Raw genomic sequence first — 18,009 nt, forward strand, 5'->3', positions numbered from 1 at the left:
TAGACGTGAAATGAACTGACCAAATTAAGTGATATACAAAACCCTATATCCGACTTCCTACCTTTTTCCTTCTCCAAATCACACCTGTGGTTGCTCCTTCCGTAACCTCATTCATCTGCGAGGGGGTAAATAATTGTACGTGCTCCTGCAATTACTCGGCTGTCTCAATCCTGTATGCACTGCATCTGGCCTGCCGAAGAAAGGTTAGGAGTATTTCCTACTCAGTGACTTCAGACAGCACTTTGAAGGTGGGGGACGCTTTCCCATAATCCTTTGCTTCTACTACTAACAAGACCAGTTTCACTTTATACATCCCCTCCGTACCCCCCAAAAAGTGGTATTAGATGCCACCTCTTGGTTTGGAAAAAAGGGGAATAGTACAGTACCCTCTCATGTGGCCAAAAGGGGGGGGCTAGATCAGCACTCCTACTCTTAGACGCTTTGTGAATACATTGAAGTACACCCACATTCCACACAACACACACTGAATCGCGGGAAAGATTGAGAGAAGAAAACCAGTCGAAATGAAGCCACCTGACAAGTGGCAACCTTGAAGTCCATCTTCAAAGGTAACTGAGATGAGTTCCGTGATATGATGTAGTGAAGCTAAGCCTCCGACTGGTCTCCCACAAAAGCAAGAAATCTGCGTAACCAATTAGATTATGGTAATCAGAGCCCTCATAAACATCACCGGCAGGACGTTCCGACAACTCTTGATTACAGAGTCCTCGTCCCAAATTCCACACTATTCCCTATATAGTGCACTACTTTTGACCAGCCCCTATAGGGAAGGCCCATAGGGCTCTGGTCAAAGTAGTGCACTATTGTAGGGAATAGGGTGCTATTTGGGATGCACCTGAATCTTATCCATCTTCTGCATCTGTGGGGATTCTACCTGAATAGGGGGGACTTAAACCAAAGTCTTGGACTGTGTCCAAATTTGAACTCCTTCCTTATTAAAGTTAACTACTTGTCTGAGCGTTGTCCTCAGTTAACACTTGAGGGTGGAACTCATTGAGATGCAGGCCTTACAGTGAATGCTGAAACTCTGATAAATTGGTTCATTCGCTTCCAAAGAAAGATTCCACTGTGTTAATATCTTCCCTAAACAGAGGCAGGGGGAGTCGGTGGACTTGAAAATACTTCAGGTAGGCTTAGACACAGCTGTGTGTGCAATAGGATAGAGACACTATCTTGGCCATTGATTCGCCTTCCGTTCATAATTGTAAACAACTTCAAAGACTTAGACCATTTCCTTCACTTTTACTGGTTCCACAGCATTGTGAACTTTGGGTTGAAACTCCACATGCCGGTCTATGTTGTGTTGAGACTAGTGTTAAAAGCCGTCACCAAATGTCAAGCTGCCTGCTCCACTGCAGATAAAGCCAGCGACAGTGACTACAGTACATATACCACACCATGAGCCTCAGTAACAATCAAGTCCAGATGAGTGAAGGAGAGGGAGAAGGTGAGAGAGAAAGGAGGGGGGAAAACACATACACACAGTCTTGTACAACTAACTTTGTGGGGACACAAAATTAATTCCCATTCAAAATCCTATTTTCCCTAACACCGAACCCTAAACCTAACCCTAACTACAAAACTACAAAATGTTTTACCTTGTGGGGAGTAACAAAATGTCCCCAGTTGGTCCATTTTGTGTTCTTTTACTATTCTTGTGGGGAATTCTGGTCCCCACAGGTATAGTTAAACATGTCCACACACACACACACACACACACACACACACACACACATACACACACACACACACACACACACACACACACACACACACACACACGGTAAGGACAAGATTGCTCCTATTCCCTCCATGTATACCACCCAAAAAAGGAGGCCACAATTAACACCAGAAAAAACTATTGGTTCATTAATTACTCTGACATTTTTAAAGTCATGTTCCCACGTCCTTGACTTTTCCTAAATAAGTCTATATAAAACACGGTTATTGTGAGAATCTTAATATCATGAACAGAATGTGTTATAAGCAGTTTTAAGAGGACCCTCATTCACCTGCAGTCATTCACCACGCAGCTGATGGCCCATCGAAACTTCACCTAAACTATATTGAATCTAATTTCACACATATAATAATAGGGTTAGCCGAAAGACACTAGTCTGATGGGGTGACAATATTATCAATTGTCAAAATGTATATGAAGAGATGGGTGCAGCTTGGAATTCACACAGAGGCAGGGAAACAGAGTGCCAAAAAGTAACTTTTTAAATCCTCCTACAGAGTCCCATGCAGGTTTCATTTTTATTTATTTAACCTTTATTTAACTAGGCAAGTCAGGTAAGAACAAATTCTTATTCACGGCCTACCTGTCATTGTAAAAACCCGTCAAGGGAAGACGTTTTGATTTCTATATTGTATCAGAAAGAGCAGATTCTGCAGTTTCTAAAACACATACCTTTGTCAAATAAATCTAAAAATTGAAGAGGTGAGCTCTATTTCAAAATATATATTTTTTCCAAGAATAATTGCTGTTCCATGTGCTCAACACGTGAGCATGCGGCAGCATATAGCTCAGACTACTAAGAAAATGCTTTATGTATTACAACGTTACCTAAGACCTTCATAAACACAACCAAATGAAAACAATTCCGATAGCATATATGAAATGTATTTATTAGACTGTTAGAATGTCATTGGCTCAATGGGGGGTCCCTCAAGCTTTTCTAGAATAAAATCAGCTGGGGTTTCTAGAAAAAAGAGAAAGAAAATAAACTTATATAGGAAAAAAAACAGAGGGTAGAGAGGTCAGAGACAGGGAACAGTGACTGCCAGAGAGAATCCCCAGAGAAACCCTTGACGCTCTTCAGAGGCTGCTTAGATCGTTGGTCCACGGACACAAGCACACACACATGCACACACACACAGAGAGAGAGTATGTGTGCATTGTTAGTGAACATTGCCTCCAGAAAAATAGATGGCATCGTCTAACAGCCTCCCCGATGAGAAAGAATCGTTTCTTTCCATCATTATCCACAGTCTGAATAATGATACTCTGCAATAAATTGTCTCCGTCTTCTTTCATTGCTCCTGGTGATACGATATGAACAGCTTTGCTGTTGTCTTTTGCTTTAATATGAAAAGGAAATATTCATCATAGAGACTTCATAGTGTATGGACATGCTCTCAGTCCCGACACACTGACTCCCCTCTACCTTCCCCACACCCTGTTCTACACCCAGGAGGTCTGATCTAGAATCAGGTCCCCAGCATAGTCATTATGATTAAAAAAGGCAAACTGATCCTAGATCAGCACTCCTACTCTGAGATGCTTTATGAATACCGGCCCATGAACATGGGATCAAACCGCTGGGGCACTAAACATCTCACTACATCCCTCTGTAGCTATTATAGTGCTGCTGGTAGGTGATTGAGGAGCAAAGCACTGCAAAGAATGACATCCTGTTTGAAATGGTGAGTTTGTCATAAACCGCAAAGTCATATACATGGCTTGATGTGCTTTGATCCGGACGCTTAGGCCCCGTACACACTCAAGTTGCAGATCTGATGTACAACACATTTGATACAACAATTGTGATAGAAAGGAGAGCTTTCGGCACAAAAGTAATTACCCTGCGGAGATACCCCACAATGGTTGTGGAAAAATATTGTGTACAGATAAACTCTGTTGCATCACTAAAATGTCAGGTTTCACAAGCTCTGTGTCAAATGAGTTGTACACCAGTTGTACAACCTAAGTGTGTACGGGGCGTTAGACTATTTGCTGTAAAAGTAAGATTAGGGCAACAAGAAAAAATTCCTTATCAACTGCAATACCACTGTCATATCTGTTTTGCTGACTAAGCATCCGCCTCTTTGAGCACTTTGAGTTTTCCAGAGGTATAACAGCGCTCGACTCATCCTTTGTAACTATAAGATATCGTGACTGTTAAATCATCCCCCAAATGTACCAATAAAGGAGAATTCAGTTCTTTAGTGTCACTGTGAGCTTGACGTCTCTTAATATATGGCCCTATCACCACGAACAGCTGCTGCCTTAAGGATGCACTGCTGCTGCTGAATTGGAGAATTGACCTTTTTAGATCAATACTTAATACAGATTTTTGTGCTGCCAAGTCCTCTTTGCTGCAATTTGCAACTTTTGTGCCCATTAGGTGAAAAATATAGCTGACTGGTGGTTTACAAGTGTGTGTGCATAATGTGCATAATGTGTATATGCACTGTGTGTGGGGGGGTATGGGTATATGCATGCTTGCGTGTGTGTGTGGGGGTATGGGTGTGTATGTGTGTGTGGGGGGGTATGGGTGTGTGCATGCTTGTGTGTGTGTGTGTGGGGGGTATGGGTGTGTGCATGCTTGCGTGTGTGGGGGGGTATGGGTGTGTGTGGGGGGGTATGGGTGTACGCATGCTTGCGTGTGTGGGGGGGGGGGTATGAGTGTGTGCATGCTTGCGTGTGTGGGGGGTTATGGGTTTGTGCATGCTTGCATGTGTGTGTAGGGGAGGTATGGGTGTATGCATGCTTGCGTGTGTGGGGGGTTATGGGTTTGTGCATGCTTGCATGTGTGTGTAGGGGGGTATGGGTGTGCTTGCGTGTGTGTGTACTTCTGTTTGTGTGCATCTCAGTTTATGTGTGATAGGAATTCCAAAAAGTAATCTTTGTCTTCCACAGATCAATTCTCTATCCCAGTTGGTTTGCTTGACAATAAAACTTTTATTATCATCATGACCCCTCCAAGTTGGTTTGGCTATCATTACCTGTAATGTAATAGCCTGAAGGTTTGATTGAGCGCCATAGACATTCTTTTAACATTTACGGAGGCCATAAAAACATGACTAAGGCTTCTTCCCAAATGGCACCCTATTCCCTATTTAGTGCATTACTTTTGAGTCCAATAAGCCCCGGTCAAAAGTAGGGCACTATATAGGGAATAGGGTACCATTTGGGACTGGCCTAAACACCCCACACAGTAAAACAGTACTAATTGGAGATGCAGGCAGCTGCTCTGGACTGTACCAGCGGCCAACCATAAACTACCACCAGTGCATCGTAAAAACAGCTTCAGTTTGGGTTAATTAGCTCATCCTGTCATCTACATGGAAGCATAACAACACCGTGGCTAGAGGAAAGGAGGGATATTCTCATTTTGTCATTATTCCTCATCCTCCTTCTCAAACCGCACTGGAGGAGAAGATGTGAGGTTCCTCCACTTGGATTTTCTCTTCCAATGAGCTATGAGAAGGAGGTCAAGGAAACAAGTACGCAAGGAACCAAGGATAGACCTTTGATATTCAGCAACAGCACCATGTTTGCAGTAATAGTGGCCCCTATAGACATTTTTACATTTACTTCCTTGACAGTTGGCCACAGGATATTAGAGTGAGGGCATCATGTGGCATGAAAAGCCAGACAGCTAAATGTCAGGCATTCCTGGAGTTAATTGAAAACAGGTAGCATACCTTCCTTGTTTATTAGCGCTCACTGTAGAGTGGAACATGAGCTAGCCACACTGCTACATGAGAACACATCAATGAGACACTACTTCATTAATAACAAGTGGTCTCTGGGTCCTGAAAAGGAGTAAAGGTAATATGATGTATATAAAACAGGAAGTGCCAGATCTATCCATGTTCCATACCCTTCCATGCTTTCTGTAAACTGGTTCTTGGGGTAATAACGGCACATTTAATATTACTGGTTTTAACAGTGGGTGGTTTCTTAATAAGAAAGGGTTAATTTTCAGTAAAACTGATTGATTGAAACAAAGCAACAAGAATACATTAAATATCAATGAAATATCAATGGAATTATGTGTAAATGAGAGAATGGATAGAAGAGATGGGAACATCATCACCTGCGAAAGCCTCGTACATGTATATCCTTCTCCTCTACTCTGTGCGTTAGCAGATGGAGAGAACACCCAATGGGCTGAGTCTGGTCCTCAAAGAGAGACAGAGGGACAGGAAGAGGAGCCTGTGGCTACAGGGCTAGTTGGGTTGGATTGATAACACTGTCCAATGCGCTGCTCCAGTACCATACTGACTGAGGCTTCCAGATGGTGGATGGAACTGAACTGGAGGATGCCATGGTTGGATGGTGTCAGTGGAGATGCATGGCCATTTCAATTCAGTCAATTCAGGAAGTAAACTGTAGTTTTAATCTAAACTATTTCGTTTTGACCTTCTAAATTGACTGAATTGAAATTGAATTCACACCAATCCTACACAAAACAGTTTAACCTCTTAGAGCTCTAGGGGCGCTATTTCATTTTTGGATAAAAAACGTTCCCGTTTTAAGCGCGATATTTTGTCACGAAAAGATGCTCGACTATGCATATTCTTGACAGTTTTGGAAAGAAAACACTCTGAAGTTTCAGAATCTGCAAAGATTTTGTCTGTAAGTGCCCCAGAACTCATTCTACAGGCGAAACCAAGATGATGCATCACCCAGGAATTAGCAGAATTTCTGAAGCTCTGTTTTCCATTCTCTCCTTATATGGCTGTGATTGCGCAAGGAATGAGCCTACACTTTCTGTCGTTCGCCCAAGGTCTTAGCAGCATTGTGACGTATTTGTAGGCATATCATTGGAAGATTGGCCATAAGAGACTACATTTTCCAGAGGTCCGCCCGGTGTCCTTTGTCTAAATTTGTGCGTAATCTTCAGGTGCGGTCATTTTCTCCTGGGATTCAGGAGAGAAAGCATGTGTCCAAGAACGATGTATCAATGAAGAGATATGTGAAAAACACCTTGAGGCTTGATTCTAAAAAACGTTTGCCATGTTTTCAGTCGATATTATGGAGTTAATTTGGAAAAAAGTTTGCGTTTTGAGGACTGAATTTATGGATTTTTTTTGGTAGCCAAATGTGATGTATAAAACGGAGCTATTTCTAATACACAAGGAATCTTTTTGGAAAAACTGAGCATCTGCTATCTAACTGAGAGTATCCTCATTGAAAACATCAGAAGTTCTTCAAAGGTAAATGATTTTATTTGAAGGCTTTTATGTTTTTGTTAATGTTGCGTGCTGGATGCTAACGCTAATGCTAACGCTAAATGCTAACGCGAAATGCTAACTCTAGCTAGCTACTTTTACACAAATGATTGTTTTCCTATGGTTGAGAAGCATATTTTGAAAATCTGAGATGACAGTGTTGTTTACAAAAGGCTAAGCTTGAGAGATGGCATATTTATTTCATTTCATTTGCGATTTTCATAAATAGTTAACGTTGTGTTATGCTAATGAGCTTGCTGATAGATTTACACAATCCTGGATACAGGGGTTTTTTCATAGCTAAACGTGACGCAGAAAACGGAGCGATTTGTCCTAAACAAATAATCTTTCAGGAAAAACTGAACATTTGCTATCTGAGAGTCTCCTCATTGAAAACATCTGAAGTTCTTCAAAGGTAAATGATTTTTTTGAATGCTTTTCTGTTTTTTTGTGTAAATGTTGCCAGCTGAATGCTAATGCTAAATGCTACGTTAGCCATCAATACTGTTACACAAATGCTTGTTTTGCAATGGTTGAGAAGCATATTTTGAAAATCTGAGATGACAGTGTTGTTAACAAAAGGCTAAGCTTGAGAGATGGCATATTTATTTCATTTCATTTGCGATTTTCATGAATAGTTAACGTTGCGTTATGGTAATGAGCTTGAGTCTGTATTCACGAACCCGGATCCGGGATGGGGAGATCAGAAAGGTTAACAGTAGTCACCCATAGTGTAGTAACAGCCCTGCAGCCATTTGCAGGAGTTAGCCGGACACAGTTGTGTGTGTCTCTAAAGGCAATGATTTTTCATTCACGCTTAGAAAAAAAGGTGCTACAGTATATATACAGTGAGGGAAAAAGTATTTGATCCCCTGCTGATTTTGTATGTTTGCCACGGACAAAGAAATGATCCGTCTATAATTGTAATGGTAGGTTTATTTGAACAGTGAGAGACAGAATAACAACAAAAACATCCAGAAAAACGCATCTCAAAAATGTTAGAAATTGATTTTATATTTGAGATTCTTCAAAGTAGCCACCCTTTGCCTTGATGACAGCTTTGCACACTCTTGGCATTCTCTCAACCAGCTTCATGAGGTAGTCACCTAGAATGCCTTTCAATTAACAGGTGTGCCTTGTTAAAAGTTAATTTGTGGATTTTTTTTCCTTCTTAATGCTTTTGAGCCAATCAGTTGTGTTGTGACAAGGTAGGGGTGGTATACAAAATATAGCCCTAATTGGTTAAAAGACCAAGTCCATATTATGGCAAGAACAGCTGAAATAAGCAAAGAGAAACGACAGTCCATCATTACTTTAAGACATGGTCAGTCAATTCGGAACATTTCAAGAACTTTAAACATTTCTTCAAGTGCTGTCGCAAAAACCATCAAGCGCAATGTCTCTCGTGTCCACACATTTCAAGGTTGCCTTGAAACAATGACTGGTAAATGATCCAAGACCAGCTCAATTAATCCCTACCATTGTGACAATGAGTCGTCATAATGCTGCATCAAATATACATGATCTTAGGGGCATTGGCAAACACAATGTAAGTAATTAAATGTATGTACCCCTAATTGCACCGAACACATCTGTTTATCCTACAGCTATTGTAAGCAGTAACCACGAGCCTATAAACCAGAGTTACACTGTTAGCACTGATGCGGTGTGCAAGGAAAATCAGTAGGAAAATCAGCTCCAATGTAAACAACATAAGTAAGTCTACCTCTGATACGCTTCCCAGTAAAGCATTAAAAACAATCAAGAAACCCAGAAAAGTGCTAAAATAGCCCATATTAACATATGTAGCCTAAGAAACAAGGTCCATGAAGTCAATAACTTGCTTGTAACAGATGCCATTCATATTCTGACTATCTCTGAAACTCACTTAGATAATACCTTTGATGATACAATGGTAGCAATACATGGTTATAACATCTACCGAAAATAAAGAAATGCCAACGGAGGCGGCGTTGCTGTCTATATTCAGAACCACATTCCTGTTAAGCTTAGAGATTATATAATGTTAAATACTGTTGAAGTAATATGGCTACAGGTTCATCTGCTTCACCTAAAGACCATTCTTGTGGGAAGCTGCTATAGACCACCAAGTGCTAACAGTCAGTATCTGGATAATATGTGTGAAATGGTTGATAATGTATGTGATATCAACAGAGAATTATATTTTCTGGGTGATTTAAATATTGACTGGCTATCATTAAGCTGCCCACTCAGGAAACAAATTCAAACTGTAACCAGTGCCTGCAACCTGAATCAGGTTGTCAGTCAAACTACCAGGGTAGTTACAAACATTACAGGAATTAAATCATCAACATGTATTGATCACATCTTTACTAACGCTTCAGATATTTGCTTTAGCAGTATCCAAATCCATAGGATGTAGTGATCACAATATATAGTGATTCATATGTTGAGGATGTAAAGAATATTTGCTGGTCTGTGGTGTGTAATCAAATTAAGTTTATTTGTCACGTGAGGAGCAACCAGACTCTGCACTTGACACATTTATGAAACTACATATTCCAGTTACTAATAAGCACGCACCCATTAAGAAAATTACTGTGAAAACTATTAAATCCCCTTGGATTGATGAGGAATTGAAAAATTGTCTGGTTGAGAGGGGTGAGGCAAAAGGTATGGCAATTAAGTCTGGCAGCCCAACTGATTGGCAAACATACTTCAAATTAAGAAATCATGTGACTAACTAAATAAAAAAAACTACACTATGAAGCAAAGATATATTATATAAAGAATGGGAGTAAAAAGCTTTGGGTCACCTGAAATGAAATTTTGGGGAAAAAAAGCCAACTTGGCTCCTTCAATCAGACAGCTCATTCATCACAAAGCCCACTGATATTGCAAACTACTTTAATAACTTTTTCATTGGCAAGATAAGAAAACTTAGGGATGACATGCCAGCAACAAATGCTGACACTACTAAGTTTATCGTACCAAGTTATGAAAGACAAGAATTGTACTTTTGAATTCTGTAAAGTCAGTGTGGATGAGCTGAAAAAATTGTTGTTGTCTATCAACAATGACAAGCCACCAGGGTCTGACAATCTGGATGGAAAATGACTGAGGATAATAGCAGATGATATTACCACTCCTATTTGTCACATCTTCAATTTAAGCCTACTAGAGAGCGTGTGCCCTCAGGCCTGGAGGGAAGCTAAAGTCATTCCACTACCCAAGAATAGCAAAGCCCCCTTTACTGGCTCAAATAGCTGACCAATCAGCCTGTTACCAACCCTTAGTAAACTTCTGGAAAAAATTGTGTTTGACCAGATACAATGCTATTTCACAGTAAACAAATTGACAACAGAATTCCAGCATCCTTATAGGGAAGGATACTCAACAAGCACTTACACAAAGCTGCACTTACACAAATGACTGATGATTGGATGAGATGATGATAAAACGATTGTGGGGGCTGTCTTGTTAGACTTCAGTGCAGCTTTTGACATTATCGATCATAGTCTTCTGCTGGAAAAACGTATGTGTTACGGCTTTACACTCCCTTCTATAATGTGGATAAAGAGTTACTTGCCTAACATAACACAGAGGGTGTTCTTTGATGGAAGCCTCTCAAACATAATCCAGTTAGAATCAGGAATTCCCCAGGGTAGCCGTTTAGGCCCCTTGCTTTTTTCAATTTTTACTAACGACATGCCACTGACTTTGAGTAAAGCCAGAGTGTCTATGTATGCGAAGTACTCAACAATATACACGTCAGCTACTACAGCGACTGAAATGACTGCAACACTCAACAAAGAGTTGCAGTTATTTTCAGAGTAGGTGGCAAGGAATAAGTTAGCCCTAAATATTTCTAAAACTAAAAGCATTGTATTTGGAAGAAAACACTCACTAAACCCTAAACCTCAACTAAATTCTGTACTGAATAATGAGGAAATTGAGCAAGTTGAGATGTCTAAACTGCTTGGACTAACCCTAGATTGTAAACTGTCATGGTCAAAACATATTGATGCAGTAGTAGCTATGATGGGGAGAAGTCTGTCTATAATAAAGCGATGCTCTGCCTTCTTAACAATACTATCAACAAGGCAGGTCCTACAGTTTTGTCGCACCTTGACTACTGTTCAGTCGTGTGGTCAGGTGCCACAAAAAAGGACTTAAGAAAATTGCAACTGGCTCAGAACAGGGCAGCATGGCTGGCCCTTGGATGTACACAGAGAGCTAATATTAATAATATGCCTGTCAATCTCTCCTGGCTGAAAGTGGAGGAGAGATTGACTTCATCACTACTTTTATTTATGAGAGGTGAATGCGACATGTTGAATGCGCCGAGCTGTCTGTCTAAACTACTGGCACACAGCTTGTACATCCATGCATACCCCACAAGACATGCCACAAGAGGTCTCTTCACAGTCCCCAGGTCCAGAACAGACTATGGGAGGCACACAGTACAACATAGAGCCATGACGACACAGAACTCTATTTCACATCAGCTAATAACAAATACAAATACAAATACAGGAAAGGAAGACTCAGAGTTACCTCTGCTGCAGAGGATAAGTTCATTAGAGTTACCAGCCTCAGAAATTGCAGACCAAATAAATGCTTCGCAGAGTTCAAGTAACAGACATACCTCAACATCAACTATTCAGAGGAGGTGTGAATCAAGCCTTCATGGTTGAATTGCTACAAAAAAACACTACTAAAGGACACCAATAAGAAGAAGAGACTTGCTTGGGCCAAGAAACACAAGCAATGGACATTAGACTGGTGGAAAAGTCCAAATTTGCAATTTTTGGTTTCAACAAAGTAAGTGAACGGAAGATCTCCACATGTGTGGTTCCCATCATGAAGGATGGAGGAGAAGGTGTGATTGTGTGGGGGTGCTTTGCTGGTGATACTGTCTGTGATTTATTTGGAATTCAAGGCACACTTAACCAGCATGGCTACCACAGCATTCTGCAGCGATACGCCATCCCATCTGGTTTGCGCTTATTGGGACTAGCATTTGTTTTTCAACAGGACAATGACCCAACACACCTCCAGGATGTGTAAGGGCTATTTGACCAAGAAGGAGAGTGATGGAGTGCTGCATCAGATGACCTGGCCTCCACAATCACTCAACCTCAACCTAATTGAGATGGTTTGGGATAAGTTGGACCGCAGAGTAAAGGAAAAGCAGCCAAAAAGTGCTCAGCATATGTGGGAACTGTTGGAAAAGCATCCCAGGTGAAGCTGGTTGAGAGAATGCCAAGAGTGTGAAGTTGTCATCAAGTCAAACGGTGGCTACTTTGAAGAATCTCAAATATAAAATATATTTTGATTTGTTTAACACTTTTTTGGTTACTACATGATTCCATATGTGTTATTTCATAGTTTTGATGTCTTCACTATTATTCTACAATAATACTAGAATAATAGTAAGCATAAAGAAAAAACCTTGAATGAGTTGGTGTGTCCAATTATTTGACTGGTACTGTATATATATATTTTTCTTCTTCTTTAGTATAGAACCTAAAGGGGTTAATCGGCTGTCCCCATAGAATTACCCTTTGAAAAACAATTTTTGGTTCCAGGTAGAACCCTCTGGTTCAGGTAGATCCAGATCCCTTTTGGTTACAAGTAGAACACTTTCCACAGAGGGTTTTATATGGAACTCAAAGGGGTTATCCTATAGGAACAGCCAAAGAACCCTTTTGGAACCCATTTTTCAAAGAGTGTAAGAATCAGTCAATTGGTTTTAATGTCATTCCCCATGCCTTTCCTAACCACGGCCTAACCTTGGAGATCTGCACTCATTAGTCATAATGTCTGTAGAGACATTATCTGCAGGCTAATGTTTACTGAGGGATATGAAACTAAACCGATTTGAGTTTGAATAAAGCAGTGTGCTTTCTAGTAAAGGGATAGTGTGATGGTTTCCTGCAGTTGGGGTTTGTTTTGATTGCATCACGACCACAGTAACTCTGGATTACCTGTCTGGCTGAGCTCGGACGGACGGACGGACGGACAGGACAGGACAGACAACCCTGCTAGCTGGCCCTAGTGGAGGTGGGAGATGGAGACTGAGAGGAGATTGGAACCAGATGAATGCTGTGCTTACAGGCTGAAGCCCCATCCGTCCCCACACTGGGCTTCTATTCCATATCTCTATCACCTCCAATCCCAGATTAAAACAATGTAGGGAGACGCCATGCCAAACACTGGGCTAGAATAGGGTGTGTGTGTGTGTGTGTGTGTGTGTGTGTGTGTGTGTGTGTGTGTGTAAGAGAAAGAGTTGGACTAAGCCCCAGAGGGTGTGTGGAGGATTCTCCTTGCCATAATAATCCTACTTCCAAGTACGTTGTTGGTGTTTAGAATTTTCATTTTGATGTTTAACGCTCTAGAGACAAGCTACACCAGACACATTAGTCAATGTAGTAAGACTGCTGTATTACTGAAAGGATGAAATAAACACGCTGGCTACAATCGAGCAGAGAAACATCAAAGGGGTAAATTGGGATTCAGACAACAACATGTACACCCCACCACTTTTTTGGTAAACAGCTGAGGGATAGGGAGAGTAAAACAGATTAACTAAACTCATAAGAATATATGTTATATTCTTCAAGAATCAATAGCTGTATATCATTTATTTAAAGTCCAAACATGGATGTACCAATCCCAGATGGCCCCTTTAAAGGAGTAGGGAAAGGGATTTACCATAAATGAGCATAGACCGCTCCAGACTCATTATGTAAGTGGAAGTTGAAAAATTTAGAAAAAAACTTGAACTCAAAGTCTGGAGGGAAAAAAAAATCCCTAATGCGTGGGCTGTTATGATATCAAACTTGTAGATTGTTCTCTCTCCTTGTCTCTCAAAGACATGCAGACAAGCACTCACCACACGCACGCACGCACATGCACACACACACTCCCTCTCTTTCTCTCTCACTCTCTCATGATTAAAATGCATACCTGATCCTCCTTCATTACGATTTGGCTACATACCTCATAGATGGGCACTCAGGGCATTCTAAGTACTTGAAACGTAATCAATGTGCAACCCCTTTAAGCTATGAGAACCCTTGAGTACCAAATAAATGGATTTGCTTTCGGCACGAAGTGTAAAATCTAATTTCTGCTGCTCCGTCTAATTGTTCCACTTAACTAAAGAGAGGATTGTGTACAACGCCAAAGACGGATGGATGTAAACCGTGACGTTCTGCTGTCTTTAAGATAAGTGAAGAAGTGAACTTTGGGCTGCTAGCCTGTCGCATTCCTCTGGTTTTGCTGACTCAGAGGTTTTGTCTTAAAATGAATGACTGAGGCCTGTGGCGCTGCAGTGCTGTGGTACTGTGGCCTGTATAACTGTGGTGCTGTACAACCTGAGTGTGTACGGGGCATTAGAGTGTGAGTAATCACAAGGATATTTTAATGTCAATGGTGTTCAAGTCTCGAGACTGAGACAGTTATTTCAAAATGTTGATTTTGTGGTCAATTAACAAAAAAGTTGCGGACTTTGATTAGCGCTGGTGGTTATGTTTTTGCTGGAAGATCCACTTGCGGCCAAGTGTAAGCCTTCTGTCAGACACAACCAGGTTTTGGTTAATACTGATCTTAAGTGCCCAGGACTTGTGGAAGCCAAGTAGCCCCATAACATCAAAGATCCACTACTATATTTTACAGTAGGTATGAGGTACTTTTCTGCATATGCTTCTGTTTTTCAATGACAAACCCACCACTGGTGTGCATGGCAAGAGAGCTCTATTTTCATGTCATTTGACCATAGCACCGGCTCCAATCCAAGTGCCAATGCCGTTAATACAACTCCAGGCAGTGCTATGGTCAGATGACATGTGTGTGTGTGTGTCCACATCACCAGACACAACTACATTCCTCCTTCTCAGCCCAGCACTACTGGGGCTATGTCCCAAATGGCACCCTTTTCCTTATATAGTGCACTATAAACATAGTACCCTTTGCAGGGAATAGGGTGCCATTTGGGATGCAGGCAGAGGCCCACTGAGGCAACTGAGAAAAATGAGCAGTGCAACTTGGCTGCGTTCAGGCCACTCTTGGGACAAGGAAATTAGACTTTCTCTTCAGCAGGAAAAACATAACTATTCCACAACTCAGAGATCCATCATCTAGACCTGAGGGGCCGGGACAGGAGGGGAAGAAGGGGAAAGACCCTCAGGGACCAACTCTATACTGCATTTTAGGCCTGTGTCCACACACATTCACACACAGTGCCTTCAGAAAGTATTTACACCCCTTGACTTTTCCCACATTTTGTTGTGTTACAGCCTGAATTTAAAGTGGAATCAATTGAGTTGTTTGTCTCTGACCTACATACCCTATAATGTCAAAGTGGAATTCTGTTTTTAGAAATTAATTAAAAATGAAAAGCTGAAATGTCTTGGGTCAATAAGTATTCAACCCCTTTGTTATGTCAAGCCTAAATAGGTTCTGGAGTAAAGATGTGTGTAAGAAGTCACATAATAAGTTGCATGGACTCACTGTGTGTGCAATAACAGGGTATAACATACATTTTTAATGACTGCCCCACACATACAATTAGTGAATTTCAAAACACAGATTCAACCACAAATACCAGGGAGGTTTTCCAATGCTTTTCAAAAAAGGGCACCTATTGGCAGATAGGTAAAAACTAAAAAGCAGACATTGAATATGCTTCATTCTATACCTAGAGGGCTCCTGATATCTCCAGGACTGATAAGTATAATTTTAGTCCTTATCTGTTGTGTTTCTAGTACTGCCTTTTTGCTAGCTAGGGCCATCTACTTTAAGTGCTGCCTATCTTCCCAGTAGCCTACTTGCAGTTGATTGTTGACACATCCACCAGGATTAAGGGGCAGGGCAATTTGTGACAGTTGTTTTCGTAATCAGTGGCTGTATGGGAAGGGGAGTGTTTTTTCTTCTCCTTCACAATCAACAATTAGTACCAGGAGGTGTGCTCTTCAACTTTGCAAGGCAATTAGCAATTAGTATTAGTTCTTCAGTCTCTCTTGTTTTCTCAGCGGCAACTGTAAGTGGCGGTCTTGTCGCAAAACTAAGACCGTCACCAAGACTAAGACGGTTCTGCCAAGTTGTTCTGCAGTTATTTGAAGAAGACTCCACACCACTTTCTCACTTGAGTATTTTACCTAGTTCTTTTCAGATTATCTGAACAAAAATATAATTGCAACATGTAAAGTGTTGGCCCCATTTTCCGTGACCTGAAATAAAATATCCCAGAAATGTTCCATACACAAAAAATATTGTTAATTTCACATTCTGTGCTCAAATTTGTTTATATCCCTGTTGGTGAGTATTTATCCTTTGCCAAGATAATCCATCCACTTGACAAGTGTGGCATATCAAGAAGCTGATTAAACAGCATGATCATTACACAGGTGCACCTTGTGCTGAAGACAATAAAAGTCCACTAAAATGTGCACTTTTATCACACAACACAATGCCACAGATGTCTCAAGTTTTGAGGGAGCATGCAATTGGCATGCTGACAGCAGGAATGTCCACCAGAGCAGTTGCCAGAGAATTTAATGTTAATTTCTTACCATAACCGCCTCCAACGTCGTTTTATATCATTTGGGAGGCCAACAGGCCTCACAATCGCACAACGTGTAACCATTCCAGCCCAGGACCTCCACATCCGGCTTCTTCACCTGCGGCATCGTCTGAGACCAGCCACCTGGACAGCTGATGAAATTGTGAGTTTGCACAACCAAAGAATGTCTGCACAAACTGTCAGAAACCATCTCAGGGAAGTTCATCTGCGTGCTTGTCGTCCTCACCAGGGTCTTGACCTGACTCCAGTGTGGCGTCGTAATAGACTTCAGTGGGCAAACGCTCACCTTGGTACACTGGAGAAGTGTGCTCTTCACGGATAAATCCCGGTTTCAACTGTATCGGGCAGATGGCATTGTGTGGGAGAGAAGTTTGCTGACGTCAACGTTGTGAACCAAGCTGCCCATGGTGTCGGTGGGGTTAGGGTATGGGCAGACATAAGCTACGGACAACGAACACAATTGCATTTTATCGATGGTAATTTGAATACACAGATATCGTGACGAGATCCTGACGCACATTGTTGTGCCATTCATCTGCCGCCATCACCTCATGTTTCCGCATTTCCTGGAAGCTGAAAATGTCCCATACTCACCAGACATGTCACTCATTGAGCATGCTTGGGATGCTCTGTATCAACGTGTACGACAACGTGTTCCATTTCCTGCCAATATCCAGCAACTTCGCACAGCCATTGAAGAGGAGTGGGACAACATTCCATAGGCCACAATCAACAGCCTGATCAACTGCATGTGAAGGAGATGTTGCACTGCATGAGCAAATGGTGGTCACACCAAATATTTTCTGATCCACGCCCCTACCCTTTTTTTTAAAGGTATCTGTGACCAACAATGCATATCTGTATTCTCAGTCATATGAAATCCATAGATTAGGGCCAACATAATTTATTTCAATTGACTGATTTCCTTATACGAACTGTAACTTAGTTACAGCCTGAATTCAACATGGATTAAAGAGTTGTTTTTTTTCAACCATCTACACACAATACCCCATAATGACAAAGTGAAATGCATGTCTTTAAATTGTTCAGCAAATTTATTGAAAATTAAATATCTAATTTATCTAAGCATTTACACCCTACTTTGTAGAATCACCTTTGGTGGTGAATAGGGCTGTGAGTCTTTTGGAGTAAGTCTCTAAGAGTTTTGCACACCTGGATTGTACAATATTTGCACATTATTCTTTAAAAAATTATTCAAGCTCTGTTAAGTTGATTGTTAATTATTGCTAGACAGCCATTTTCAAGTATTGCCATAGATTTTCAAGTTGATTTAAGTCAAAACTGTAACTCAGCCACTCAAAAACATTCAATGTTGTTTTGGTAAGCAACTCCGGTGTAGATTTGCCCTTGTGTTTTAGGTTATTGTACTGCTGAAAGGTGCATTTGCCTCCCAGTGTCTGTTGGAAAGCAGACTGAACCAGGTTTTCATC

At 41.1% G+C, this 18,009-nt stretch overlaps 1 protein-coding gene across 3 annotated transcripts in view; it reads right to left on the reverse strand.

Moving 5' to 3' along the window:
* Positions 1-18,009, reverse strand: part of LOC110533423 (CXADR-like membrane protein) — a 122,203-nt gene that overhangs the window by 41,611 nt on the left and 62,583 nt on the right. The gene's annotated exons all lie outside the window — the stretch shown is intronic.

The sequence above is a fragment of the Oncorhynchus mykiss genome, chromosome 10, assembly GCF_013265735.2.
Source record: "Oncorhynchus mykiss isolate Arlee chromosome 10, USDA_OmykA_1.1, whole genome shotgun sequence".
NCBI classification, from domain to species: Eukaryota; Metazoa; Chordata; class Actinopteri; order Salmoniformes; family Salmonidae; genus Oncorhynchus; species Oncorhynchus mykiss.